The following is a 12,393-nucleotide window of genomic DNA, read 5'->3' as shown; positions in this document are numbered from 1 at the left end:
TCACAATCGAGGACAAGCCAATCAGAGTCGGCAGCGCGACTGACATTGAAGTCGGCAATGCCCTCTCTACTGCCTTGCTCCTTCCCCAAGACCTCGAACCCAATGTCGAGGTCAGCGAATACGAAAATTTTGAACTGATATTGCAGCACTCTGTACAGGTAAGCCCCTAACACTTAATACTCTCCATTCTCTATTTTTCCACACTTAGAGAGTTTTATTAACTTTTGTTTTTTTCATTTCTTCTAGGCTATCCAGCACGCCTACTCCTTCGCGATGCAAGCCTTCGACATTAAGAAGGAATTGGCTCGTAAGACCAAGGAAGCTACTGGCTTGCTCAAATCACTAAACTACGTCGAGGCCAAGATGAGGGGGCTGATAGACCAGACCGAGGCAGCCAAGCAAGCTCAAGACGAGACTGAGGAGAGGGCAAGCGTTGCTGAGGCTGTTGCTGAGGTCTTTAAAGTCGAAAAAAAAGAGGCTGAAGCAAAAATTACCGAAGCCCAAGCCGAGCTCCTAGCTGCCTTGGCCACAAAGGACGCCGAGATAAAGCGGCGGACGAGAAGACATATGCCGAGGGGGCAGCCGATGTCCGCGAGGACTACAAAAGGCAAGTCAAACAGGTATGCAACAAGGGTTACACCCTTGGTTGGATGGCTGCCTTGAAGGAGTTGGCTGTACCCGAGGATTCACCTATCTGAGAAGATAGCTGCCTTGTCTTGCCATGCCCTCATACTTCAAGCCGATCGGATGACGAAGCTGAGTTCGAGGATGAAGCCGAGGACATTGAGACCGAGAAGGTTGAGGCAGTTGGGGCTAAGTCTCCAACTCTGAATGAGCAAGTCTTAGACTTGACTCAGGATGAGGGGGACAAGGTCTCAAAAGGTGTCTCCCCTGGGAAGACAACATCCGAGGCGCCTAGCGCCGAGAAGAGCCTCGACCAGATTCTTGAAGAGATTGATGCCGAGCTCGCGATTGAGAAGGCTGGCGAGAAGAGTTCCTAGATGTTTTTTGAGCCCCAAACCCATTCAGCCGATGACGCCAAATAGTCTAGTTTTGAAGCTTTTCCTTATTTCTTGTACCTTGTGCTTTTTTCTTTAGAACAATGTTTAGCTTTTATTTGACCGATGTGCCTTTTTGTACTCTAAACAAGTAATCTTCAATGTCAGGCCGAAGTGCCTTTTTGTACTTGACCTTCCTTATCTGAATGCACTCTATAATTTCTTCTTTCAAGTATTTTATATGCTTGTAAGCTCTACTGCTTGCATACTTAGAATATTTTGCATGTCTTCAGTTTATGCCTTTAGCTGTATAGTCTCCTTGGATTAACATACCTCAGACATAACTTCCAATCTTGTTCATCTCGGCCTTGGCTTAACACTTGAAAACATTGTAAAAAATATTTTCACAAGTGTTATTTAAAACTTGCCACTTTACTTTTACTTATCAAGACTTTTGTCTTCCATTATCTTCCAAGTCTTGGCAACATGGTAATCTTGGCAAGTACATAGATACTTCTTTCAACATAACCTTGGCTTAACTTCAACTTGTAAATTTTTCTTAAAAATTTTCAACAAGTGTTAAACCAACCTTAGCTTGTAGATTCCAACTCCTAAGCATTATTCTCCAACTCCGTGCCCCTTAATGTGAACTTAAGTTCCACTTAGTTTCTCATTATGCATGTGGCTATGACCTTGTTGCTGAAGTTATATTCAAATAGAGACTAACCGAGGTTCTCAACCTTGGTTCTTTTGTTAATCTTACTCAAATGTACTTAGTTTTAATCTGTGCTTGAATCTGCCAATATGGCAAATCTAGGTTAATCCAACTTAGTTCAACTCTATTATATGCAAGTATAATTCACTTCTGCCATATAATGAATCTAAGTTATTCGTCATGTTTTGATCAGAAACATCGCCAACTTAGTTCAACTCTATTATATGCAAGTATAATTCAACTCTGCCATATAATAAGTCTAAATTATTCGTCATGTTTCAATTAGAAACATTGCCAACTTAGTTCAACTCTATTATATACAAGTACAATTCAACTCTGCCATATAATAAGTCTAAGTAGAAACATCGCCAAGGGACTGGTCAATTAGTTTACACAAGTTTGAAAAAAGAATCGAACTAAAAATTTTATTATTTACTTTGGCTAATTGACAAAAGCTTTAAAAAACAAAAAATCTAATGATAGAAGAACTTCAGGTTGCAAGTATTCCAGGGTCTTGGCAACTCTTTGTCTTCACTGTCTCTAAGCCGATATGCTCCATTGCCCAGGACCGAGATGATTCTATAAGGTCCCTCCCAATTTGGGCCAAGTTTGACCTCTCTGGATCCTTTTTGTTGTCGACAACCTTTCTCAGGACGAGGTCCCCGACTTGAAACTCTCATGGGTTGACCTTCTTATTGTAAGCCCTAGCAAACTGCTGCTAGTATGCCCCCAGCTGAATTGCTACTTTATTCCTTCTTTCTTCCAGTAGGTCCAGATCTTGGGCTAAAAATGCATCATTAGTCTCATTCTTCACCCCCTAGGTTTTGATCCCTAGGATGCCGACCTCCAGTGGAATAACTGTTTCTGTGCCATAGGCCATGGCGAATGGGGATTCTTCAGTTGATCTTCTCGGCGTAGTTCGATATGCCCAGAGTATACTGGGCAACTCATCTACCTACTTTCCCTTTGCTGCTTCCAGCCTCTTCTTAATCCTATCCAAGATAGTTTTGTTGGATACTTCTGCTTGTCCATTGCTTTGAGGGAAGCTTGGAGTAGAGTAATAATTCTTGATTTTGTACTTTGCACAGAAGCTTTTGATCAACTTGCTATCAAACTGTGTTTTATTGTCTGCTATTATTGCCCTTGGGATTCCAAACCTGGTAATGATATTCTTCCATATTAAGCTCTTCACATCAATATCTCGAATCTTTGCAAGGGGTTCAGCTTCCACCCACTTGGTGAAGTAATCTGTTGCCACTAGCAGGAACTTCCTTTGTCCAATTGCTTGAGGCAGTTGTCCAACAAGATCCATGCTCCATTGGGCAAATGGCCAAGGGCTGGACACTGGGTTCAAATCTACTGCTGGTTGGTGTATTAAAGGTGCAAACCTCTGGCACTTTTCGCACTTCCTAACATAAGTTTTAGCATCTTTCTATATGTAGGGCCACCAGTACCCCTGAATAATGGCCCTATGAGCAAGTGACCTGCCTCCAGTGTGGCTTCCACATACTCCTTCATGTATTTCATACAGGAAGTCTTCAACTTGTGAATGATGCACACACCTCAAAAGGGGACCAGTAAAAGATCTTTTGTAGAGATGTCCTTCTGCTGTTAGACTAAACCTAGCCGACTTCAGTCTGATCTTGTGTGCTTCTTTATGATCATTTGGTAGTTTCCCATCTCTGAGGAACATGATTATCACATCCATCCAGCTTGGTCCCATCTCTACACACATTGCCTCATATTCTGTGTTCAGTGGTTCTACACTTGGACCTGACAAGTAGTCAACCATTATTGTCCTTGTCTCTCCTAGTTTCATTGCACTAGCTAGATTGGCCAAGGCATTAGCATGGCTGTTGTCATCTCGGCTAACTTGCCGTAGTCGGCAATTTTGGAATAATGCTATCAGTCTGCCTACCTCTTTTGCATAGGCCATCATTCTTTCATCTCGGGCTGCGTATTCGCCCGTTGCCTAGTTGATGATAAGCTAGGAGTCACAAAAGACCATCACCTCGTCGGCTTTCATTGCTGCTGCCAACTTTAATCCTGCGATCAGTGCTACATACTCTGCTTTGTTGTTTGAGGCCTTAAATTCCAAATGAATGGATTGTTCCAGCATCTGCCCATCTGGTGATACTAGCACTACTCATGCCCTCGCTCCTTGTCGATTTGAACTTCCATTAACAAACAGGCGGAATGAGTCGTCGATGTAAATACTGCAGGGCCTGAGTTTCTTTTATTTTCTCTGTTCTGCTATCCCCAGCTAGGTTTCTCCTCGTTTACCTAGACATCGTAAACCTTGGCTCAACGGAGCCCGATGTATGATGGCGCCTGGTGTGAATTCGGCCACGAAGTCGGCTAAAACTTGGCCTTTGATTGCTGTTCTGGGTCTGAATTCCAGGTCATATTGGCCCAACACCACTGCCCATGTGGCTATCCTTCTAGTCAGATCTCCCTGCTGCAACAGGGACTTCAAAGGATGTTCAGTTAACACCACTATCTTGTGGGCCTAAAAGTAATGATTCAGCTTCTTGGAGGCCATTACTAAAGCCAGTGTTAGTTTCTCCAAGGGTGGGTATCTGGTCTCTGCATCTGCTAGGGTTTTACTCATGTAGTAGACTGCCATTTGTTCTCACTTTTCTTCTCTGATTGCCACTGCACTCACTGCATGTCCTAATACCGCCAAGTATAAGAACAGTTCCTCTCTAGGTACTGGATTTGAGAGAACTGGAGTGGTGGTCAAGTATTTCTTCTAGTCGGCTAAGGCGGCTTCGCACTCTTCTGTCCATAAGAAGTCTGTGGCTTTCTTCACTAAATTGAAGAAAGGTTTGCATTTGTCAAAACTTCTACTTATGATTCTGTTTAGGGGTGTAGCCCTTCCAGTCAACATCTGCACTTGTTTTGCAGACGTTGGGCTCTTCAATTCTAAGATGGCCTTGATTTGATCCGGGCTTGCCTCAATGCCCTTTCTGGTGACCAAGTATCCTAGGAACTTCCTTGACCCAACTCCAAATGCGCACTTTGATGCATTGAGTCAGAGCTGAAATGTCCTTAGGATATCAAAGACTGTCTTTAGGTTGGCTAGATGATCCTCGCGTTCCTTGGTCTTCACGACCATGTCATCAATGTAAACCTCCACTGTTTTGCTTACTAGATGTCTGAACATCTTAGTCACTAATCTTTGGTAAGTTGCTCCTACATTTTTCAACCCAAAAGACATCACTCTGTAGCAATATAGCCATTTTGGGGTGATAAATACAGTCTTCTCCTCATCCGGGGGGGGGGGTACATGGCTATCTGATGGTACTCCCTGTAAGCGTCTAGGAAACTCATCATTCCATGTCCTGAAGTGGCATCCACCAATTGGTCAATCTTGGGTAGTGAAAACTGTCTTTGGGACAAGCCTTGTTCAGGCTGGTGAAGTCTACACAGACCCTCCACTTCCCATTCTTTTTCTTCACAACAACCATGTTTGATAGCCATGTTGGGTAGTTTACCTCTCGAATGGCTCTGGCTTCCAAAAGTTTATCCACTTCCTCTTCTACTGCCTCAACATGCATCAACGTAGGCCTTCTTGCTCGCTGGATGACAGGTTTGGCCGACCTGTCGACATTCAGTTTATGGCAAGTGACCTCGGGGTCAATTCCAGGCATCTCGTATGGTGTCCAGGCAAACACCTTAAGGTTTGCTCTCAAGAATGCCTCTAATTCCTTTTCCTCTTCCTCGGCCAATCCAGAGTCGAGAAGAAAGAAGCGCTCTTCATCCCCTTACTGGACTAAGATCTTCTTCAGGGCTTCCTCACTTTTCTCGACTAGTTCTTTGCCGACGTCCTCTAGGACCTCCATGCCCTCATCCTCAATCTCTACTGTTTCCGCTTCTCGTATGCTGTAGGTGGATTTCATTGTTGCCATGGACCAATTTTTTGCCTACACTTGATCTCCCGTGACCTCCTCAATTCCATGTTCTGTTGGGAACCGCAATAACTGGTGTAATGTTGAGGGAACTGCCCCCATTGCATGCAGCCATGCCATTCGCAGGATAGCATTGTAAGGGGAGGGGGTGTCAATTATTGTGAACTCCGTTTTTACCTTCTTGGTTCCAGCCTGCACTTCCAAACTTATTGTCTCTAGGGGCCACGTCGGCGTTCCGTTGAACCTAACCATTGGAGCATTGGATTGTTCCAGATCATCTTGGTGACGGTTAAGCTCCTTGTAACACCTAACATACATAATGTCACAAGAGCTGCCCCTGGTCAACTAGAATTAGCTTTACCTGGCAATCTCCAACCTGGAGGGATATTACCAAGGCATCGTTGTGCGGATGCTGCACCATCTCTAGGTCGTTTTCAGTAAAGGACACCATTGGTCCTCGGCACTCATCTGCCCTAGTTCTTTTCTGCCGGACCTGATACACATGCTGCAAGTCTTTTACCTTCTGAGTTTTCCTACGTATCTCGTTCTCATTCATCTTCGAGTGAATTACATTGATCACTTGAGGTTCGCCTGCCTACGGTTGTGGTGCTGGCGGGGGTGGTGCTGCCGGAGCCTGATGCAGTCTTGCTTGTTCCTCCCTCGTTCTGGCCTCTTCTACAAGGTCCCTTAAATGACCTTGTCTTACCAGGGCTTCCAAATGTGTTTTTAGGGCTTTGCACCCCTGAGTTAGATGCCCATCCTTATTATGGTAGGCGTAGTGCTTCCCCAGACTTCTTTCCATAAATTCGCCAGGAATTTTCTTAGGTGCTCTATAATAAGGCTGATTCTGAATTCTTTCCAAGACTTTGTAAACTGGAATTCAGAATACAGTTGTGATTGCCTGTGCAGCCTTCAATCCTGTCTCTTGCTTGTTGTATCCAGTGTTACCCTGGCCTCGCTTTGGCGAGCCGTTTCTCTTCTCTTCTTTTGACGCCTTTGTCCCCGGCGTGTCTTCCTCGGCTCTCGCATACTTCTTTATCTTGGCCATAAGTTCTTCCATACTTTTTGGCAGTGTCTTTGCCAGTGATTTTCAAAGCGGACAATCATCGTTTAGGCCATTCTTAAAAGACACGACCGCCACTTCTTGGTTGCATCTTGGTATTCGGTTGAATACCTCATAATACCTCTTGGCATAAGCCTTGAGACTTTCATCCTCGCTTATTCTTAGAGCCATCAGGGAGTCCACCCTCAATGGTTGTAGCTTGTTTGTCACAAACCTGACCACGAACATCTCGGCCAGGCCTTCCCAGCTTTTCACCGTTCCTTTCGGCAATTTGTGAAACCAGTCTGATGCGATTTCCCCAAAGGATGAGAGGAACACCTTGCAGAGCAATGGCTCGTTCCCAGTGTATAGTGCCATTGAGTTCAGGTACAAGTCGACGTGAAAGTTAGGGTCAAACTTATCGTCGAATATCTGGAATCTCGGTATGTGGAACCTCTTTGGGGCCTCAAATTTGTCCAATTCTACCGAGAATGGCGTTCTCAGCTTGATCGGAGAGGTTACCTTGGCATCTTTTCATTTCCTCCGGAGGTAATCTCTCAAATCCTCTTTGGTCCGTCCAGGAGCTCGGCTCCTCTTTGTCGCGCTACTCCCCGTATCGTTATGGGTCCTCTTGGACCTCCCTCCATTGGTCGTGTCGAAACAAAGTTCCTTCCCTTGAACATGCCGATGTTCTTTGGGATTAGCTTCTTTGATATGATGTGTCCTCCGAGAATCTCCCTTCATTGACTTTCCTCGCCCGACCTCCCTTGAAGGTCCGTGAGAGTGTTCCTTGGTCTTGGTGTGCTGGGGGACTGGAGGAACTGTTTTCTGCCCCCCTTTTTGGGCATCTTTTTTGGCCGTTGGAATCGACATATCTTGTAACGGAAACGGTGGCAGCATGACGTTGTTCTACATCATGAAATTGACTACCGATTGTAGGTCTGCCAATTTGTTCGCCATTCCCTTCATCTCGCCGTCCCTCTGCAGACAATCTTTCCATACCTGGAGGTCGTCCTCATTATAATACTCACCTCGGTCTGACTTCTTTGGTACGTCGCCCTCTTGGCCGACGTGTTTCTCTCTGGGATTCTGATCTCGAGTTTCTTCGTTGCAGTTATCTTCCTCTACGTTAGGATCAAAGTGTTTGCCACTTCCAGTAGGGATGTCGTCTCCAATCTTCTCTTTTTGTCCATCGTTGGCCATCTATTCTCCTTTCTTTTCCACAGATGGCGCCAAATTGTGTGTGCTGTTTTGTAATCACACTGCCAAACAGGTACTCAGTTGGAGAATACCGGAAGAATAGATTGCGCCCGAACGACCTGTCACAGAAAGATAAGACTCCGGCGGTGGTTCGTCTACTCAGGGACACTCCAACGATCAAGTCAGCAATCAATATTTCTCAAAGATGGCAAACAATGCTTAATTCACTAGCCAGAATACAAAAAACGTACCTTAGACTCACGAGGGTGCCCTTCTTTTATAGCCAGCACTTACCTGATCCCTGTAGAAGTCTAGCTTCTCTTGGACTCTAGCTTAATGCTTATCTTGGAATTTCCAATAGATAAAGATAAACTCCCTAAAAGTTTTATCCTTATCCAGGCTGAGGTCCTCTCCCATTCTAGGACTCTTGTCCCTCATCCGTTCATCTCGGATTCTAGTATCTCCGCAGATAACCTCGGCCTGGCCGAGATCACCTCGGCGCCATGACCAGGACACGTGGCACCTCGGCTGGCACTTCGGTGCCACCTTGGCCACGTGTCATTATTCAAAAAATATGTCCCTATAACAATGTACAATACAGGTCACAGCAAAAACAACCAAGAAAACATAGGAATACCAAAGAGGGTACAACCACAACGCAGCCATATCTTTGAAATGTTGATGGCTGAGAGCGAGACTGATGGAGTCCCTCTCAATTTCAGCTTAAAATTTTTTTTTTTCTAAATGTAAAGATTTTCTAAATTTGTAAGGAATTCAAATTTTTTTGATTCAGTTTTGGAAGTACTATTTGTGAATTAATGAAGATTTTCTTTTATGCTCTCTTTAGTAAATATTTAAGTAGTTTTTGTTTTTTTAGGCAACTAAAAATAATGGATATCAATCTATTTACAAGGCAAAGATAAATTTTAATTACTTCTAATTTATATACCACATAGTTGTGAATACTAAACTTTATCATTAAAGAAGAAATGATAAATTACACTTTACACTCTTATATTTAATATCCAATTTTATTTTGATTCTCATCTTTTAATTATAATGATTAATTCATTGTATTTTCAATCAAGTTGTAATGTACTTATTTTGTCAATTTATTGTTAAGTATTTGATGAAAAATAAAACGTCACCCTTATGTGAGATATTATTCCATATACAATAAATTTTTGGTGACGTGAGGGTGCTCATTTTTCCACTTGGCAAGTTGCTATGGTGAACAACAAAGATAATTGATATTTCATAGGATTTTTTAATAAATATTTTCTTCAAAATACTAGTACATATTGTTTTATCACTACGAACTTGTCATAATTATACTCCAAATTAGGTATAAGATTTCATACTTTAAGGTACTTGTGAATACATCTGGTATTTATTAGCAAGTAAAAAATTGAAATAGTTAATTTAATTTTCATTTTTTTTCTCACTAAATATGAACAAGTGATTTTTCATGTATTATGCAACGTGTGTCTTGTTATCTTGTATACAATGGGTAAAAGAGTAAGAAATGCATGCATGTGTGACATTACTCATATTAAAAATATTATTGTCATATTTTTCTAAATATTTTTTTTTTTTACAAAAATCATTGTGAAAATATTTTTCACTTTATTGTAGTCCATATCGAATTTTCTAAATGCATTAAATGCCATTGTAATTTGTAATGTTATCCAAAATTTTCAAAACTAATATCTTTTATTAATTAAATGTATTCACACTTATCCAAAATGGAGAATAATGTAAAATTATAAATTAAATACCTTGACTATTTTAAAAATAGACAATTATTTTGAAATATTGAAAAATATAAGTGTTGCTATAGCCCATGTGGTCTAAAAATTTGATCGAACACATGTTTAGTCATGATTGGGTGATTTTGTGTGGCGTCTACAATACTAATCGACTTTGTGTACTTATTTCGAACCAAGAATTAATTTTTTTTTAAAAAATTTAAAATGATATGGTTGATTATAACAAATCATAAAAACAAAGATTTTGGTGAAAGTACCTCACAATAAAATTTTTATACACTGAGAAGTTTCATATAACTTTTCCATCATTAGTACAATGCGACCACAATGTCTGCGAGTTGTAGACATTACATTTTTCATTATCGAAAATTTTATTTATTTCATTTTCTAAATTTTATAAGTCCATAATTTTTGATATAGATATCTATTTTTTTGATGTTTTAAATATAGTATATATTCTCTGTATATTTACATACCTTACTTGTGTATTACCATAGTTAGCTTCTTTTCTCCTATATAAAGGAGTTTGTACTTATTCATTGTTATGCAAGTCAATACAAGAGTTTCTCTTTTCTCTTTTCTCACTACTCTTATAACATGGTATCAGACCTTAGGGTTTCCTCCAAGCCTTCTCTTGTTCTTCATCACATTTGCTATGTTTTTATTCTTGGCAATCCCGTTTGACAAAACTCCTTTCTGTTGTAATTGTATTTGATATTTTATTTCAGTGAGGTTATGAGTTTAGATGCGAATCCAACCCGAATTGTGCCTATGTAGAGAAGTTTGTAATCTTAATTCTTTAATGATTGATACTTCACTGACTATGTCGGGGATCGAGTTGCCCGGTCAGCTCGTGGGGGTCCAGAGCAGCGCCCCTGAAGTAAAAGGCAAAATTGCAGTCAAAGTTGTTTGTCCGCTTGAGTGGCCATTCCTGCGCTCGAGCGGAGATTGCGATCGTTCAGAAGTTTCACTCACCTGCAAAAGTACTAGGAGTTGTTTTTTCCCGCCCAAGTGGCCATTCTTGCGCTCGAGCAAAGATTGCGGATCTGTTTGCTATAAAAAGTGCGATTTAGTCATATTTTAGAGGACGACTTCCAGATCTTCTTCTTTGATATTAGGGTTTATATCTGGAGCTTCTTTGCTAGTTTTCTTTGATGTTTGTTTGAGTTTAAGTCATGGTTTGAGAAGTATATATCAAAGGATTGTTTCATTCAATACAAAAGAGAGAGTTGTTCTTCGATAAGTTCTAGGGAATTTGGGCCTGAAGCTTTGGTGGATTCTGGAGTGGCTCATCGTCATATATTCGATATTGGCGTTGTGGATTCAACGTTGTACAAGACAATTCCAAGGTGAAGACGGGGTTGGAAGAGGCACATAGGGGTCGGTCCGATTTGGACGTAGATTCGCTAGGTAATTGAGAGTACACTAGTGTAATTCCTTTATGTCTTCTTAGTGGATTATTTTGTGACTTTTGCCCGTGGTTTTTTATCACAATTGGAGGCGTTCCAATTGTGATTTTTTCATATTAAAATCGTTGTGTCGATTTATCTTGATTGTTTGATTGGGATTGTTATTTACTGCTTAAAATTGATACATAATCACAAATCAATATCTAGGGGATTTCTAGATTTTCAATTGGTATCAGAGCAAGTTGGTCTATTTAAAAAAAAAAAAATATTCTTTTAGAGCGAGATCTTGTTTGATTTGTGATAATGGATTCAATTTGTGAGGGAAATTCTATGGTTCGACCACCCCTACTTGTCGGATCCAATTATTCTTTTTGGAAAGCTCGGTTGAGATCGTTTTTAAAATTTATTGATGAAAAAGTTTGGCAATCTGTCATGTATGGGTGGACTGAACCAACGATTACTGTTGATGGAGTAACCTTTCCCAAACCAATTGATAAGTGGGACACAATCGATTACCAAAATAGTAGCTGGAATAGTAAAGCTATCAATTCACTCTTTTGTACCGTTACACCTGAAGAGTTTAGTCGTATTTGCAATTGTGAAGTCGTAAAAGAGGCTTGGGATATCTTACAAACTATTCATGAGGGCAGTCCTTCGGTTAAATGCTCAAAACTTCAAAGGCTTACGTCTAGTTTCAAAAACCTTTCAATGAAAAATAGTGATACCTTTGATGAATTTTATGCGAAATTGAGTGACATTGTAATTTCTAGCTTCAATTTAGGTGAAAAAATACCGGAATCCAAGATTGTGGGAAAATTTTTAAGGTCCTTGCCCGATCACTTCCAACCAAAAGTTACGACTATTGAGGAGGCTCAAGATGTTGACAACCTAAAGCTAGATCATTTGGTTGGAAATCTCTAAACATATGAGGCACATAGGAATTTTAAAAAGAAACAAAAGGATGATATTGCTTTGAGTAGTGCTTATAGAGTTAGAAAAGATTCTGATGAGGATTGTGAGATTGATTCCAAGATTACAGAGACTTTTGTATAATAATTTAAAAAGTCCTTTTTGAAAAAGAATCATAATCTTTCGGAATCAACTCATAAATCCAAAGGCAAAGATAAACTCAAAATTAATTCTATAACCAAGAAGGAGAAAGGAAAGACACAAGGGAACTATGAAAGAGTTCAATGCTATAAATGCCAAGGATTTGGTCACTTTGCTTCAGAATGCCCTAATCGATTGAGGAAGAAGAAAGCCTTCACTATCACTTGGGATGATGAATTCGAGTCTGATAAAGATGAAAGTTACAACGAAGCATAAGGTGAAGAGGGGCATAAACAATT

Source organism: Camellia sinensis, chromosome 11, assembly GCF_055761805.1.
Source record: "Camellia sinensis isolate YWXY chromosome 11, ASM5576180v1, whole genome shotgun sequence".
Classification (NCBI taxonomy): Eukaryota; Viridiplantae; Streptophyta; class Magnoliopsida; order Ericales; family Theaceae; genus Camellia; species Camellia sinensis.
This window is presented reverse-complemented; position numbering follows the sequence as displayed.